Here is a 14,834-nt window from a genome sequence, read left to right on the forward strand (position 1 = left end):
GCATAGTCAAGCAAAAGTGATCCCCACATTGGCCATATCTGAAAATTATCTCTCATTTGACTTCTCTTTTTAAAAATTTTAAAAATATGATTAATTTATTTTGATTTATCAATAATCACTTCCATAAAATTTTTCTCCCCCTTCCTCCCCACCACTCTCCCCAAGATGGCACACAATCTGATATAGGCTATACATTTACATTCCTATTAAACATATTTTCACATTAGTGAAGTTGTAAGTAAAAATTAAAACCAATAGGAGGAACCATCAGAAAGGAAACAAAACTCAACAGAAGGAAAAAAATAGCAATTCAACTTCCATAGTTCTTTCTTTGGATGTGGACAGCATTTTCCACCGAGGCCTCTGGAGATGTCTTAGATCCTTGTAATGCTGAGAAGGGTTCAGTTTAACAATTTAGTATCACATAACGTGGCTGTTATTGTGTACAAAGTCCTCTTGGTTCTGCTCACTTCACTCAGCATCAGACCATATAAGTCTTTCCAGGTTTTTCTGAAGTCAGCCTGTTCATCATTTCTTATAGCACAATAGTATTCCATTACATTCATATACCACAACTTGCTCAGCCATTCCCCAATTGATGGGCATCCTCTCAATTTCCAATTCTTTGCCACCACAAAAAGAGCTGCTATGAATATTTTTGTACATGTGGGTCCTTTTCCCATTTGTTTGATCTCTTTGGGATATAGCCCTAGAAGTGCTATTGCTGGATCAAAGGGTATGCACATTTTTGTAGCCCTTTGGGCATAGTTCCAAATTGTTCTCCAAAATGGTTGGATCATTTCACAACTCCACCAACAATGTATTAGTGTTCCAATTTTCCCACATCTTCTCCAACATTTATCATTTTCCTGTTTTGTCATGTTGGCCAATCTGATAGGTGTGATGTGGTACCTCAGAGTTGTTTTGATTTGCATTTCTCTAATCAATAATGATTTAGAGCATTTTTTCATATGACTATAGATGGCTTTAATTTCTTCATCTGAGAACTGTCTGTTCATATCCTTTGACCATTTATCAATTGGGGAATGGCTTGTTCTTATAAATTTGTCTTAATTCTCTATATATTTTAGAAATGAGGCCCTTATCACAGAGAATGGTTGTAAAAATTCTTTCCCAATTTTCTACCTTCCTTCTAATCTTAGTTGCATTGGCTTTGTTTGTGCAAAAACTTTTCAATTTAATGTAATCAAAATTATCCATTTTGCTTTTCATAATGTTCTCTATCTCCTGTTTGGTCATGAATTCTTCTGTTCTCCATAGATCTGATAGGTAAACTATTCCTTGTTCTCCCAGTTTACTTATGGTATCAGCCTTTATATCTAAGTCATGAACCCATTTTGACTTGTATTTGGGTCTATGCCTAGTTTCTGCCATACTCTTTTCCAGTTTTCCCAGCAGTTTTTTTCAAAGAGTGGGTTCTTATCCCAGAAGCTGGGGTCTTTGGGTTTATCAAATAATAGATTACTATAGTCATTGACTACTGTGTCTTGCATATTTAACCTATTCCACTGATCCACCTCCCTATTTCTTAGCCAGTACCAAGCAGTTTTGATGATTGCTGCTTTATAATACAATTTAAGATCTGGAATGGCACTGCATTTCTTTTCATTAGTTCCTTTGATATTCTGGACCTTTTGTTTTTCCAAATGAATCTTGTTATTATTTTTTCTAACTCTATAAAATAATTTTTTGGTAGTTTGATTGGTATGGCACTGAATAAGTAAATTAGCTTAGGTAGGATTGTCATTTTTATTATATTAGCTCGGCCTACCCATGAGCAACTGATGTTTTTCCAATTATTTAGATCTGATTTTATTTGTGTGAAAAGTGTTTTGTAATTGTGTTCATAGAGTTCCTGGGTTTGTTTCAGTAGGTAGACTCCTAAATATTTTATAATGTCTACAGTAAGTTTAAATGGGATTTCTCTTTCTATCTCTTGCTGTTGGGCTTTGTTGGTAATATATAGAAATGCTGATTTATGTGGGTTTATTTTATAGCCTGCAACTTTGCTAAAGTTGTTTATTATTTCAAGTAGTTTTTTACTTGATTCTCTAGGATTCTCTAAGTATATCATCATGTCATCTGCAAAGAGTGATAGCTTTGTTTCTTCTTTGCCTATTCTAATGCCTTCAATTTCTTTTTCTTCTCTTATTGCTAAAGCTAACTTTTCCAGTACAATATTGAATAACAGTGGTGATAATGGACATCCTTGTTTCACCCCGATCTTATTGGAAATGCTTCTAGCCTGTCCCCATTACATATAATGCTTGCTGAAGGTTTTAGATAGATGCTATTTATTTTAAGGAAGACTCCATTTATACCTATGCTTTCTAGCATTGTTAATAGGAATGTGTGTTGTATTTTATCAAAAGCTTTTTCTGCGTCTATTGAGATGATCATGTGGTTTCTGTTGGTTTTTGTTGATATGCTCAATGATGCTGATAGTTTTCCTAATATTGAACCAACCCTGCATTCCTGGTATAAATCCTACCTGGTCATAGTGTATTATTCTTGTGATAAGTTGCTGCAATCTATTTGCTAGTATTTTGTTTAAAATTTTTGCATCTATATTCATTAGAGAAATTGGTCTATAATTTTCTTTCTCTATTTTGACTCTTCCTGGTTTAGGTATCAACACCATATTTGTATCATAAAAAGAATTTGGTAAGACTCCTTCTTCACCTTTTCCCAAATAGTCTATAGTATTGGAATTAATTGTTCTTTAAATGTTTGATAGAATTCACATGTAAATCCATCTGGCCCTGGAGATTTTTTCCTAGGGAGTTCATCAATGGCTTGTTCAATTTCTTTTTCTGAGATGGGGTTATTTAAGTATTTTACTTCCTCTTCTTAATCTGGGCAATTTATATTTTTGTAAATATGTATCCATTTCACTAAGATTGTCAAATTTGTTGGCATATAGTTGGGCAAAATAATTCCTAATTATTGTTTTAATTTCCTCTTCCTTGGTGGTAGCTTCACCCTTTTCATTCTTGATACTAGTAATTTGGTTTTCTTCTTTCTTTTTTTAATTAAATTAACCAAAGGTTTATCTATTTTATTGTTTTTTCATAAAACCAGCTCTTAGTTTTATTTATTAGTTCAATAGTTTTCTTAATTTCAATTTTATTAATTTTTCCTTTGGTTTTCAATATTTCTAATTTGGTGTTTAGTTGAGGATTTTTAATTTGTTCTTTTTCTAGTTTTTTTAGTTGTATGCCCAATTCATTAATCTCCTCTTTTTCTATTTTATTTATGTAAGCATTTAGAGATATAAAACTTCCCCTAAGAACTGCTTTCGCTGCATCCCATAGTTTTGGTATGTTGTCTCATTATTGTCATTCTCTTGAATGAAATTATTGATTGTTTCTATGATTTGTTGTTTGACCCAATCATTTTTTAGGATTAGATTATTTAGTTTCCAATTATTTTTTAGTCTATCTTTCCATGGCCCTTTATTACATATAATTTTTATTGCATCATGATCTGAAAAGGATGCATTTAATATTTCTGCCTTTCTGCATTGGATTGTGAGGTTTTTATGCCCTAGTACATGGTCAATTTTTGTGTATGTGCCATGTACTGCTGAGAAAAAAGTATATTCCTTTCTATCCCCATTCAGTTTTCTCCAGAGGTCTATCATACCTAACTTTTCTAATGTTCTATTCACCTCCTTAACTTCTTTCTTGTTTATTTTGTGGTTAGATTTATCTAGTGCAGAGAGGGGGAGGTTCAGGTCCCCACTAGTATAGTTTTGCTGTCTATTTCTTCCTGTAACTCCCTGAACTTCTCCTGTAAGAATTTGGATGCTATACCATTTGGTGCATATATGTTTAGTAATGATATTACTTCATTGTCTATGGTGCCTTTTAGCAGGATGTAGTTTCCTTCCTTATCTCTTTTGATTAGATCTATTTTTGCTTTTGCTTTGTCTGAGATCAGGATTGCTACCCCTGCTTTTTTTACTTCAGCTGACGCATAATATATTCTGCTCCAGCCTTTTACCTTTACCCTGTATGTGTCACTCTTTTTCAAATGTGTTTCCTGTAAACAACATATTGTAGGATTATGGTTTTTAATCCATTCTGCAATCCATTTCTGTTTTATGGGAGAGTTCATCCCATTCACATTCACAGTTATGATTACTATCTGTGTCTTTTTCTCCATCCTTTCCCCCCATTTATGCTTTTCTTTCTCCTTTTTCCTTTCTCTTCACTAGTGTTTTGCTTTTGACCACCGCCTCCTTCAGTCCCTCCTCCCTTTTATTATCCCTTTCCCTTTTCTTCCCCTTTACTCTTACTGCTTCTTCCCTCCCTTCTTTCCCCCTCCCTTCTTTCCCCTTTTCCCTCCTACTGCCTATAGGGCAAGTTAGATTTCTATACCTAACTGATTATGTTATCCCTTCTTGAGCCAAATCTGATGAGAGTAAGGTTCAAACAATGCTCCCCCCCCTTCTTTCCCTCTGCTGTAATAGGATTTTGTGTCTTTTCCTGTAATGTAATTTACCCTTGTCTGCCTCCTCCTTTCTCAGTACATTTTCTAAGATCAGATTGATCCACTTATTTGGATCCATTTAACCCACTTGATTAGATTTTTTTTATCATTACATCAAAGTCAACTAATATCCACCCTCTTTATGTATACTCCTTTAACATGGTGTAATAACAATACAGTTCTCAGGAGTTGCAAGTGTTATATTCCCTTGTAGGGTTTAAACAGCCCTTATTAACAACATATTGTATCTTTCTGTCCCATTTACCTTTTTAAGTCTCTTCTTGAGTCCTGTACTTGAAGATCAAATTTTTTGTTGAGCTCTGGTCTTTTTATCAGGAAAGTTTGGAAGTCCCTATTTCATTGAATATCCATCTCCTCCCTTGAAAAATGATGCTCATTTTTGCTGGGTAATTGATCCGGCTCCTTTCCTTTACTTAGAATATCATGTTCCATGCCCTGGTCTTTTAATGTAGAAGCTGCAAGGTCCTGTGTAATCCTGACTGTGGTTCCATGATATTTAAATTGTTTTTTCTGGCTGCTTGCAGCACCTTCTCTTTCATCTGGTAATTTTGGAATTTTGCTATTATATTCTTGGTGTTGTCAATTTGGGATCTCTTTCAGGTGGTGAGCGTGGATTCTTTCTATGGTTATTTTCCCTTCTGGTTCTAGGACTTCGGGCAGTTTTCCTTTATGATTTCCTGAAAGATACTGTCCAGGCTCTTTTTTCATCATGATTTTCAGGTAGTCCAATAATTTTTAAATTGTCTCTCCTGATGATTTTCCAGGTCAGTTGTTTTACCCATGGGGTATTTTACGTTTTCATCTATTTTTTCATTTTTCTGTTTCTGTTTCACTGATTCCTGCTCTCTTATAGAGTCATTAGTTTCCATTTGTCCAATTCTAATTTTTTTTTTGCTTTTAGGCAATTGGGGTTAAGTGACTTGCCCAGGGTCACACAGCTAGTAAGTGTCAAGTGTTTGGTCTGAGGCCGAATTTGAACTCAGGTCCTCCTGACTTCAGGGCCGGTGCTCTATCTACTGCACCACTTAGCTGCCCCCTTCCAATTCTAATTTTTAACAGATTGTTTTCTTTTGTTAGTTTTTTGTACTTCCTTCTCCAATTGGCCAATTGTATTTTTAAGGGATTTGTTTTCTTTAGTGTACTTTTTTTCCAGTTGTCCAATTGTGTTTTTTAGGAACTTGTTTTCTTCAGTGTACTTTTTTTCCAATTAGCCAATTGTATTTTTAAGGATTCTTCTACCTCTCTCATTTGACTTTTAAAATCCTTCTTGAGATCTTCTAAGAAGGCTTTTTAGGCTTCAGACCAGTTCATATTCCCTTTTGATGTTGCAGATGTGGGTTTGTTGACAATGTTGTCCTCTTTAGAATTTCTGCCTTGATCTTCACTCTTCTCATAATATGAATCTATGGTACATTTGTTTTTACTCATGGTGTTTCTTTATTCCCTGGCCTTTAAAGAGATTGAGCTGTCCTGCTGGGGAGCAGAGGGCACTGACCCAAACTTCTTGTGTTTGGAGCCTAGGTCTTGGTCACTGGCTTTGTGTGCTGGGGCCTTTTAATGTTGGCAATTGTAGGCTGCAGGGTTCTGGCAGCTTACCTGGTGTTGAACTGGAATCAGCAAGGCTGGAACTTTCAGGCAATTCTAGGTTGCCTGGTTTTCCTTTCCTTTAGCTTTCTTCAGCTCCTTTTAGATGGGTGCTGCAGGGTGTTTATCTGCCTGGGGCCCTTTGTAGTGCTGCCTCCCTTAGATCTCATGAGGCACTGGGAGGCTCCTTTGCTGTAGAATGCCAGGGCACCTGGTGGTTTTCTGAGCTGTTTTCCACTGGTTTCCCCTCCCTCACTGAGGTACTTGGAGGTCCAGGTGTTGGAGTTTGCCTGCTCTACCACCTGGGCTTCAGGATCTCCTCCTGGTTGGCATTTGGAGGCTATGGGATTCTGACAGCTTACCTGGTGTTGGGCTGGAATAAGCAAGGCTGGAGCTTTAGGGCACTTCTTGTTTGCTTTCTTCAGCTCCTTTCAGAAGAATTCTGCAGGGTCCTGGGGCCCTTTGTAGTGCTGCTTCCCTTATTTTTGCTGAGGCACTGGGAGATCGGGTTTGCCGTAGAATGCCAAGAGACCAGGATCTTCTCCTGGTGTGCTAAAGTGAGGCTTTCTGCTAGCTCCCTGGGATGCCTCCTGTTCCATACTGCTCCCCTTCCCTCAAGCTACCTGGGCTACTACTCTGCTGCTCCCCATTTTTCTTCTGGTTCAATTGTTCCAGGATTTTTTCTGGGGTGATATTTTCTGGGTTTGTAGAGGTTGATAGGGGAGGGTGAGAGGGACTACCTTTTTATTCCACCACCGGCAATTGGGATTCCCTCATTCTACTTCTTGTGTCAATTACCTCTCTTTCAGGAGGTGAGTAACATGCTTCATCACTGGTCCTCTGGAACCGTGGTTGGTAGGTCATTTCATTGATCAGAGTTCTTAACTCTTTCAAGTTGTTTTTCTTCACAATATTGAAGTGATTGTATAAATTGTTCTCCTGGTTCTACTTATTTCACTCTGTATCAGTTCTTGCAAGTCTTCCCATAAAATCCATTTTTCCTTTTTGTTATTTCTTATGGCACAGTAATGCTTCATTACATTTACATCATCATTTCTCCAGCCATTCTCCAACTGATGGGCCTTTAATCAAACAACAAATATCTGTTTAAGCTCTTAACCATTTGACAGACACTGTTAGGCAGCAGGGACACACAAATGGGATAAACATTAGGGATACAACAAACGGAGCAATGCCTTCTCACAAAGAGTTTATATCCTAATGAGGGAGACAAGGACATATCTAAGTATATATCAAACAAATTGAGAACAAATACAAATAAATTCAAAGTAGTTAACTTGTAAAGTAATTTGGGAGAGAGGATGTGTAGTTGAGGGGGATTAAATTATTTGCTACCACAAAAAGTGCTGGTACAACCATTTTTGTATATATTGGTCCTGCTCCTTTGTCCTTGATCTCTTAGGAGTATAAACCTAGTGGCGGTATCCCTGGATCAAGGGGGATGCATAGTTAAGTTACTTTTTGCATATTAGTATAAGTTGCTCTCTAGAATGGCTGGACCAAAGCTTCATCAGCAGTACAGTAATCTTTCACAGCCCCTTCAACAATTGTCATCCTCTTGTTTCATCATCTTTGCTAATTTGATGGATGTGAAGTAGAACCTTCAAGATGTTTTCATTTGCATTTTGTTATTATTAGTGATTTGGAACATTTTATGATTGGGTTATGAGATTCTTTTTTTAATTGAAATTTTTAAAAAATGTGTTTAGTTCCAAATTCTCTCCCTATCCTGCCCCTGTCCCTCCATCACCAATTGAGAAGGCAAGCAATATAAGGCACATTATGCATGTGATGTCACGTCAAATGTATTTGCATGTTAGCCATTTCACTAAAAAAAAAAGCAAGAAAAATAAAGTGGAAAAAATATACTTCAATCTGCACTTAAGAGTCCATCAGTTTAATATAGTTGTTGGTAGTTTGCATTTCTCCTTTTGAGAACTCCTTGTTCATATCCTTTACCCATCTATGTAATAGGGAATGGCTCTTGCTCTTATATATTTGATGATTTAAATATCCTGGATATCAGACCTTAACTGGAGAAGCTTAATGCAAAGATTTTTTCCTAGTAAACTATTGCCTTTCTAATTTTACTTGCATTGATTTTGTTTGTGCAGAATCTTTTCAATTTTATGCCATGAAAATTGTCCATTTCATCTTTTGTGATCATTTCTATACCTTCTTTGGTAAAGATTTTGCTCTCTCTTCATAATTGTAAAAGATATCTCTTTTCATGATGTTCCAATTTGTGATGTGACCTTTTATATTTAAATCGTATATCTAATTAGAGTTAATTGTGATATATGATATGAGATGTTTAACTAAATCTAATTTCTGCCAGACTTCTCTTAAGATTTCCCAACAGTTTTTATCAAATACTGAGTTTCCTCCCCAGTAGTTGCTGTTTTTTGGCTTATCGAACACTATTTTACTATGTTTATTTGCTTCTAGATCCTCAACAAGTATTTAGTAAGAGCCTAAGGGTTGCTTTCCACCCTTGGTGTCCACCTGGCGCTCAACTCTCACCTGTGGCTCCAAGAAGGTATAGCATGCTCAGCGCCACACCCCTAGTACTCTGTCTAGGCAGACAGGCTAAACCAGGTTGAGGGTAACTGACAGGACACAAAACCATTGATGAGTTAGTGGGTGTCTACCCAAAACATGTGAAGACTTCACCCTGGTGGAATGGGTGGATGAGAACAATTTGTTCCAACAGCCATGAAGGCAGGCTGAAGCAGGTGCTGTGGAGGGCCTAGAGCTTGGTCAGACATGAAGTACATCCTGGGCCATTGTTGGTCATTCTGACTTTTGTCCTGCCCCTGGACTTTAATGACTCTGGAAGGGAGGGTAAGGCTGATGACTCTGCTAAGAAAACCCCAAATGGAGTCACGAAGAGTCCGCTGCGACTGAAAATGAGTGAACACCAGTGTTGATATGGAGGGGTTTGGGGAAGAGCTCAAGCAAGTCCCTGCTTTTATTCCGCCATCTTGGCTCTACCCTGGCACTATTGATATGAAGACAAAAATGCCACAGTCCTTCAAGGACTTGCATTCTAGCAGAAGAGACAGAAAAATAAATACAAAATATACACAAAGAAAATCGAAGATTGAGGAAAAGCATTAGCAGCTAGATCAGGGCAGGCTGACCTTTCAATGCAGCTAAGCATTCTAAGGATCAGAGGAAAGGAAGGAGTGCATCCCAGGGTTGAGGGACTGTCTGTGCAATGGCACAAAGACAGAAGATAGGGCAGCTAGGTGGCAAGGGAATAGAGTACCAGCCCTGGAGTCAGGAGGACCTGAATTCAAATCTGGTTTCAGACACTTGACACTTACTAGGTATGTGAGTCTTGGCAGTGGTGTGGTGGTTGTATTGAAGACAGGAGAGACTTGAGGTAGAGAATTACGAGTGAAGGCAGCAGATTGCTCCGGGAAGCCGAGGTGGTTCTGGATAGGCTAAACTGTTAATCACAAGCCCATGGACTTACTGATTATGCTCATACAATTCACTGCCCCTCCTTTCATGTGAGCTGATCTTCCTTAGCAGCTCAGTCTCCTTCAGGGCCTTGGCTTGGTTTTCAAATTTTAGTGTTCCAAATGCTTGCAGCCAAGGTCATGGAAAGTGAAAGTTATAACTCCTTCACAGCCTAATGTTCTTACCAGTCCTGATTTATTTCTAGGAGTTTTTGAAGCCAGAATTTATCTCCAGGTTATGCTTTTTAACATAAAGTCTCTCACTTTGCTCTAATTGCTCTAAGTCCCCTCCTTAACTTAGGTAGGCAAGATGCCTCTCATCTTTTGAAAGGAAATGTAACCACCTCTCTTTTATTTTTCCACATGGAATTAAGCACTAAGTAAAGTACCAGAGGCAGGTAGTGCCAGAGCGCTGGACCTGGTGTCAGGAAGATCTGAGTTCAAATTTGAATTCAGACAGGTACTAGTTTTGTGACCCTGGGCAAGTCGCTTAACCTCTGTTTGCCTTAATCCACTGGAGAAGGAAATGGCCAAACCACTCCATTATCTTTGCCAAGAAAACACCAAATGGGGTCACAGAAAGTTGGACAGGAGTAGACAACAAAAGTGTGGGAACAGCTTAAGTATAATGGCTAACAATTTTATCTCAGGTTAGAAGCATTGACAACTAAAGCAACATTTAAGGGAAAGAACAGAATAGAAAAGAAGTGACCAGTACCACGGAGACTCATTTTCCCTAGCACAGAGAAATGAGAGCAGAGGGGACAGAAAGGAAAGAGGGTACACCATCTTCCCTGCTTTCTGGTTCAGTGATGCATGGGGAGTGCCAGCCAACATTCTGTCACAGAGAATGCCTCCGTTTTCTCCTCCAGATTGGTGTGACATCTCCTGTGTTTGCTGATCACCTCCTCCAGTCTTCTTCTTATATTTATTTAGCTCTCTTATGTCCCTGGAGTCTTCTGTCTTCTACCCATAAATTATTTTTCCAGAGAGGGAAAGGGGAGGGATGAGCTTGAGATAAAGGTTTACCGACTTAGTCAAGACTTTCCAGCCTCCCCTTCTCTTCAGATGTGGCTGCCACAGGGAGTCCTGCAGTTTATTGAGCAGAGGAGTGACTTGGGCTTCACTTTGGAAAAATGATTTTGGCATTTGAATAGAAGATTGATTAGTGTGGGGAGAGACTCGAGGAAGGGAGAACAATTGGAAGACCATTGCACTAGTTCACAGGAGGTCATGAAGGCCTGAACTAAGGAGATGGCTGTGTAAGCAGGGTTCAGGGAAAAGTTGGAAGAGACATTGTGGAAGTGGAATGTACAAGGCTTGGCCACTGAATTGCACAAAGGAGGATTGAATATACACAGAGTCTGGCTTAGCAATTCATTATAAAAACAAATGGGAAGAAGGGATTTGAACGGGGAGGGCACATCAAGGGATGGAATGGTCACAAGCAAAACAAATACCATCTTTGGAGGGTAGTTCAAAGGGGAGTGTAAAAGAAAAGAGAAAGTAGCATAAAAACTAGAGATTAGGGTCTATCTAGTCTTGGTGAAGAGAAGGGCAGCAGAATAAAAATAAACAACCTTAATTGTAAAATACTAGTGTTGATCAGATGCATTCTTTTTTCTGCCTTCCTTTACAAATTGGGGAGAGTAGAGAGAAAGAGGAAAAAGTATAAGAAGATACAGTGGTAGAAAACACATGATTAATAGTCAGGAGCTATTTGTGAATAGGATGAACACTAGAAGGCTCAAGTGCATCAACAGATTCAAAAAAATTATAAATTACTTCAAAATAAAAATTTTCATCCTGCAGTCTCTAATTTCTTTGTCCTGTGGATAAAAAAATATGTTGCATTAATTGATTCAGTTTGGTCCTTCTAGATATTCCTAAATTCCAGTCCTTCTAGTGCTAACTCATCCATAAAATGGAGGAGTGTGGCAACATGGATTGGAAAGCACAATCCAACAATATGCCATTTACAAGAAATACTTGAAATAGAAAGATTCACACCAAGTTAAAATGAGGAAATTATTATCCTCGTACAGTGTGGTACTCCTTGTATATCAATGGTTCATGTCTTAGTCTCTTGGACCAGTTATGTCTTGAGGACAGCTATAATTTCTTTTTATAGCACAACAAACGTAGACTGCATGGGGATAGACATTGCTCCCACCACTGGGAGTGAGCTGCATGAGGTTGACAAATAAACCTAGAAGAGCTAATGAGATCATTGAAAGGAAAAAAGAGTGTTGAGAAAGAAGAGAAGAAACCTCAGGAGATAGTCTTGGGATATACTTACAGTATAAGAATCTGAGAAACAGCATCCAGACATATAGGGGATTTCAATATTATTGCTTGGGGAAAAAAAGAAGGAAAGAAGCGATCCTAGAAAACTTCAGAGACCAATATGATCCTGCTTCCTAAATCAGAAAGCGATAAAGCAGAAAATAAAACTATAGACTAATATCTCTAATGAGGATTGATGCAAAAAAATAATAAAAGGTTGGCAAAGAGGCCACAACATATTTAAAAGTGAAAAAAAAATTTAAAGTGTATACATTATGACCATGTTGGATTTCTATTGCCCTTCTTCTTAATTTTCATATTTATCAAGTCTTCCAGTCTTGGTGGCATCCTCAATTCATTCTCTCTCACTGCACACATAAATCAGTTATTAAATCTTGTTATTTCTATCTCCTTAATATCTCTTACATTTACATCCTCTTCTTTAATATCTCTTACATCTTACATCTTCTTCTTTCCATGAGTAGTTACTACCCTGGGCCAGGCTCTCACCATCTGTCTCTTAGGTTATTAAAATAGCCTCTTATTGGTCTCCCTGCCTCAAGTCTTCCCCTTTCAAATCCATCTTTATTTTTTTTAATTTATTTTTAATTTTTTTCAAATCCATCTTTCACACAGCAAAAGGAAGGGAATAAGCATTTATACAGCACCTACTGTGTGCCAGGTACTGACTGTGCTAAGGCGCTTTTTACAAATATCTCATCTGACACAAGCTGCTAAAATGTTTTGTTTTTGTTTTACCTAAAGCATAGGTCTGACCATATGGCTCTCCTACTCAACAAATTATAATACAAAATCCTATGTTTGACATTTAAAATCTTTTGTAGCCTGTCCTTATCCAACCTTTCCAGCCTCATTGCACATTACTCTCCTTCACACTCACTATAGTACAGCCAAACTGGATTTCATTTTATTCCTTATACATGGTGCTCCATATCCTGTATCTACACCTTTTCATTGGCTCTTCCCCAGGCATGAAATGCACTCTCTCCTCACCTTCAACTCTTAAAATTCCCTAGCTTTCTTCAAAACTCAACTTTGGTTCTACTTTCTACATGCCGCCTTTCTTGATTCCCCAAAGTTATCTTGTATCTATTTTGTATATCCCTGTTTTTGTATATAAGCATGCACATATGGGGGCAGCTAGATGGCACAGTGGATAGAGTGCCAGGCCTGAAGTCAGGAAGACTCATCTTCCTGAGTTCAAATCATCATTCAGACACTTACTAGCTGTGTGACCCTGGGAAAGTCACTTAACCCTATTTGCCTCTGTCATCTGTCAAATGAGCTGGAGAAGGAAATGGCAAACTACTCCAAGAAAACCCCAAATGGGGTCATAAAGAATCAGACGTGACTAAAACAACTAAATAATAGCACTTCCTTCCACCTCTGCATTCACCACAGTATGGCTCAGATATTCTATATGACAGCGGAAATTTCACTAAATGTCTTCTGTCTCAATTCTCCAAAGGCTAAACTTTTTATGCATCAGGTAACAATAGAGCCATACCAATAGTTCAAGTCTTTGTCCGAGGTACAAACCAAATCCCAAGAATGCCTCCTTGTCTCTTAAAGGGAAACTGACATAGCATATGCAAGTGCTATTCCTTCCACATACCACCCCTTGGTGGCAAGGTCTGAACATTCATGCAGGTGACCTTCCACCACTCAGATGGCCTTAAGCAGATTACTAGACAATTCTGAACTCAGGGATACAAGAAGTGTAAGCACAGGCAGTACTGAAAGAGGAGCTTGGTACAATCAAAACACAGATAACAATATTAAACAATGTAAAAGTCCTCTTTAGAATTTCAGTCTATTCAATGGAAGTAATACCAGAAAACATTGGATGTCAAATGTCAAGAAAACACAATGAAGAAATACTGTGGATTAAGAGAAGCCAAGCAAGTAATGCCAGAAGAAAGAGTAACTCTATCACAAGCGTGGGCAGAGCCACTGAGAAAAGAATGGCTTAGATACGAGGATTACAGGAACAGCTGGAAGAAATGAAGCAAGAAATACAAAATTAAATGAAATCGGAATTGAAATAAGAACTCTGAAGGAAAAAATTGAAAGGAGAATAAATAACATAAAACTGAAGGTAGAAATTCTTATTCATGTAATAGACTCCCTGAAAAATAAGATAGTACAATCAGAATTCAATGACTTCTGGAGACTACAAGACATATTAGAACAACACCAAAAGATTTTTAAAAATAAAAGAAAATGTAAAGTATATATTATTGCACACAATTGACTTGTAAAACAGGTTCAATTTGACTCTAGAAACAGAACAAAGCGAAAACAAAAAGAAAAGGATCGTTGGACTCTCAGAAAACTCAGACCAAACAAAAACCTTGGATACCATACTTCAAGGAACATAGGGGGTTTGGGTATGGTTTTGTTGTTTTTGTTAGTTTTGTTGCTTTTAAGAGAAAAGCAAAAAGGAATGGAAAACAGAATATACCAAGATGAAATGAGGAAGAAGGCAGAAGAACTTACTATTTTGCATAATTGGGGTACACTAGAAGAAGAGGGCATCTCATGATCTTTACTTTTATTTGAATTGCATAAAGGAGGATTGAACATGCAGAGTTTGGCATAGAAATGCCAATTTCAGGACAGAAATGGGAGGAGGAGGTTTGAAGAGGGAGGGCACCTCAAGGGATGGAATAGTCATAAGCAAAACAAATGTCATCTTTGGAGGGTAGTTCAAGAGGGAGAGTCAAAGAAAAAAAAGAAAGTAGTATAAGAACTAGAGATTAGACTCTATCTAGTCTTGGTGAAGAAAAGAAAGGCAGTGGAGTAAAAACAGACAACCTTAATTACAAAATACTAGTGTTGGTCAGATGCCTTCTTTTCTCTGCCTTCCTTTACAAACTGGAGAGAGTAGAGAGAAAGAAGAAAAAGGCATAAGAAGAT

Source organism: Phascolarctos cinereus, unplaced genomic scaffold (genome assembly GCF_003287225.1).
Source record: "Phascolarctos cinereus isolate Bilbo 61053 unplaced genomic scaffold, phaCin_HiC Scaffold_5;HRSCAF=322, whole genome shotgun sequence".
NCBI lineage: Eukaryota > Metazoa > Chordata > Mammalia > Diprotodontia > Phascolarctidae > Phascolarctos > Phascolarctos cinereus.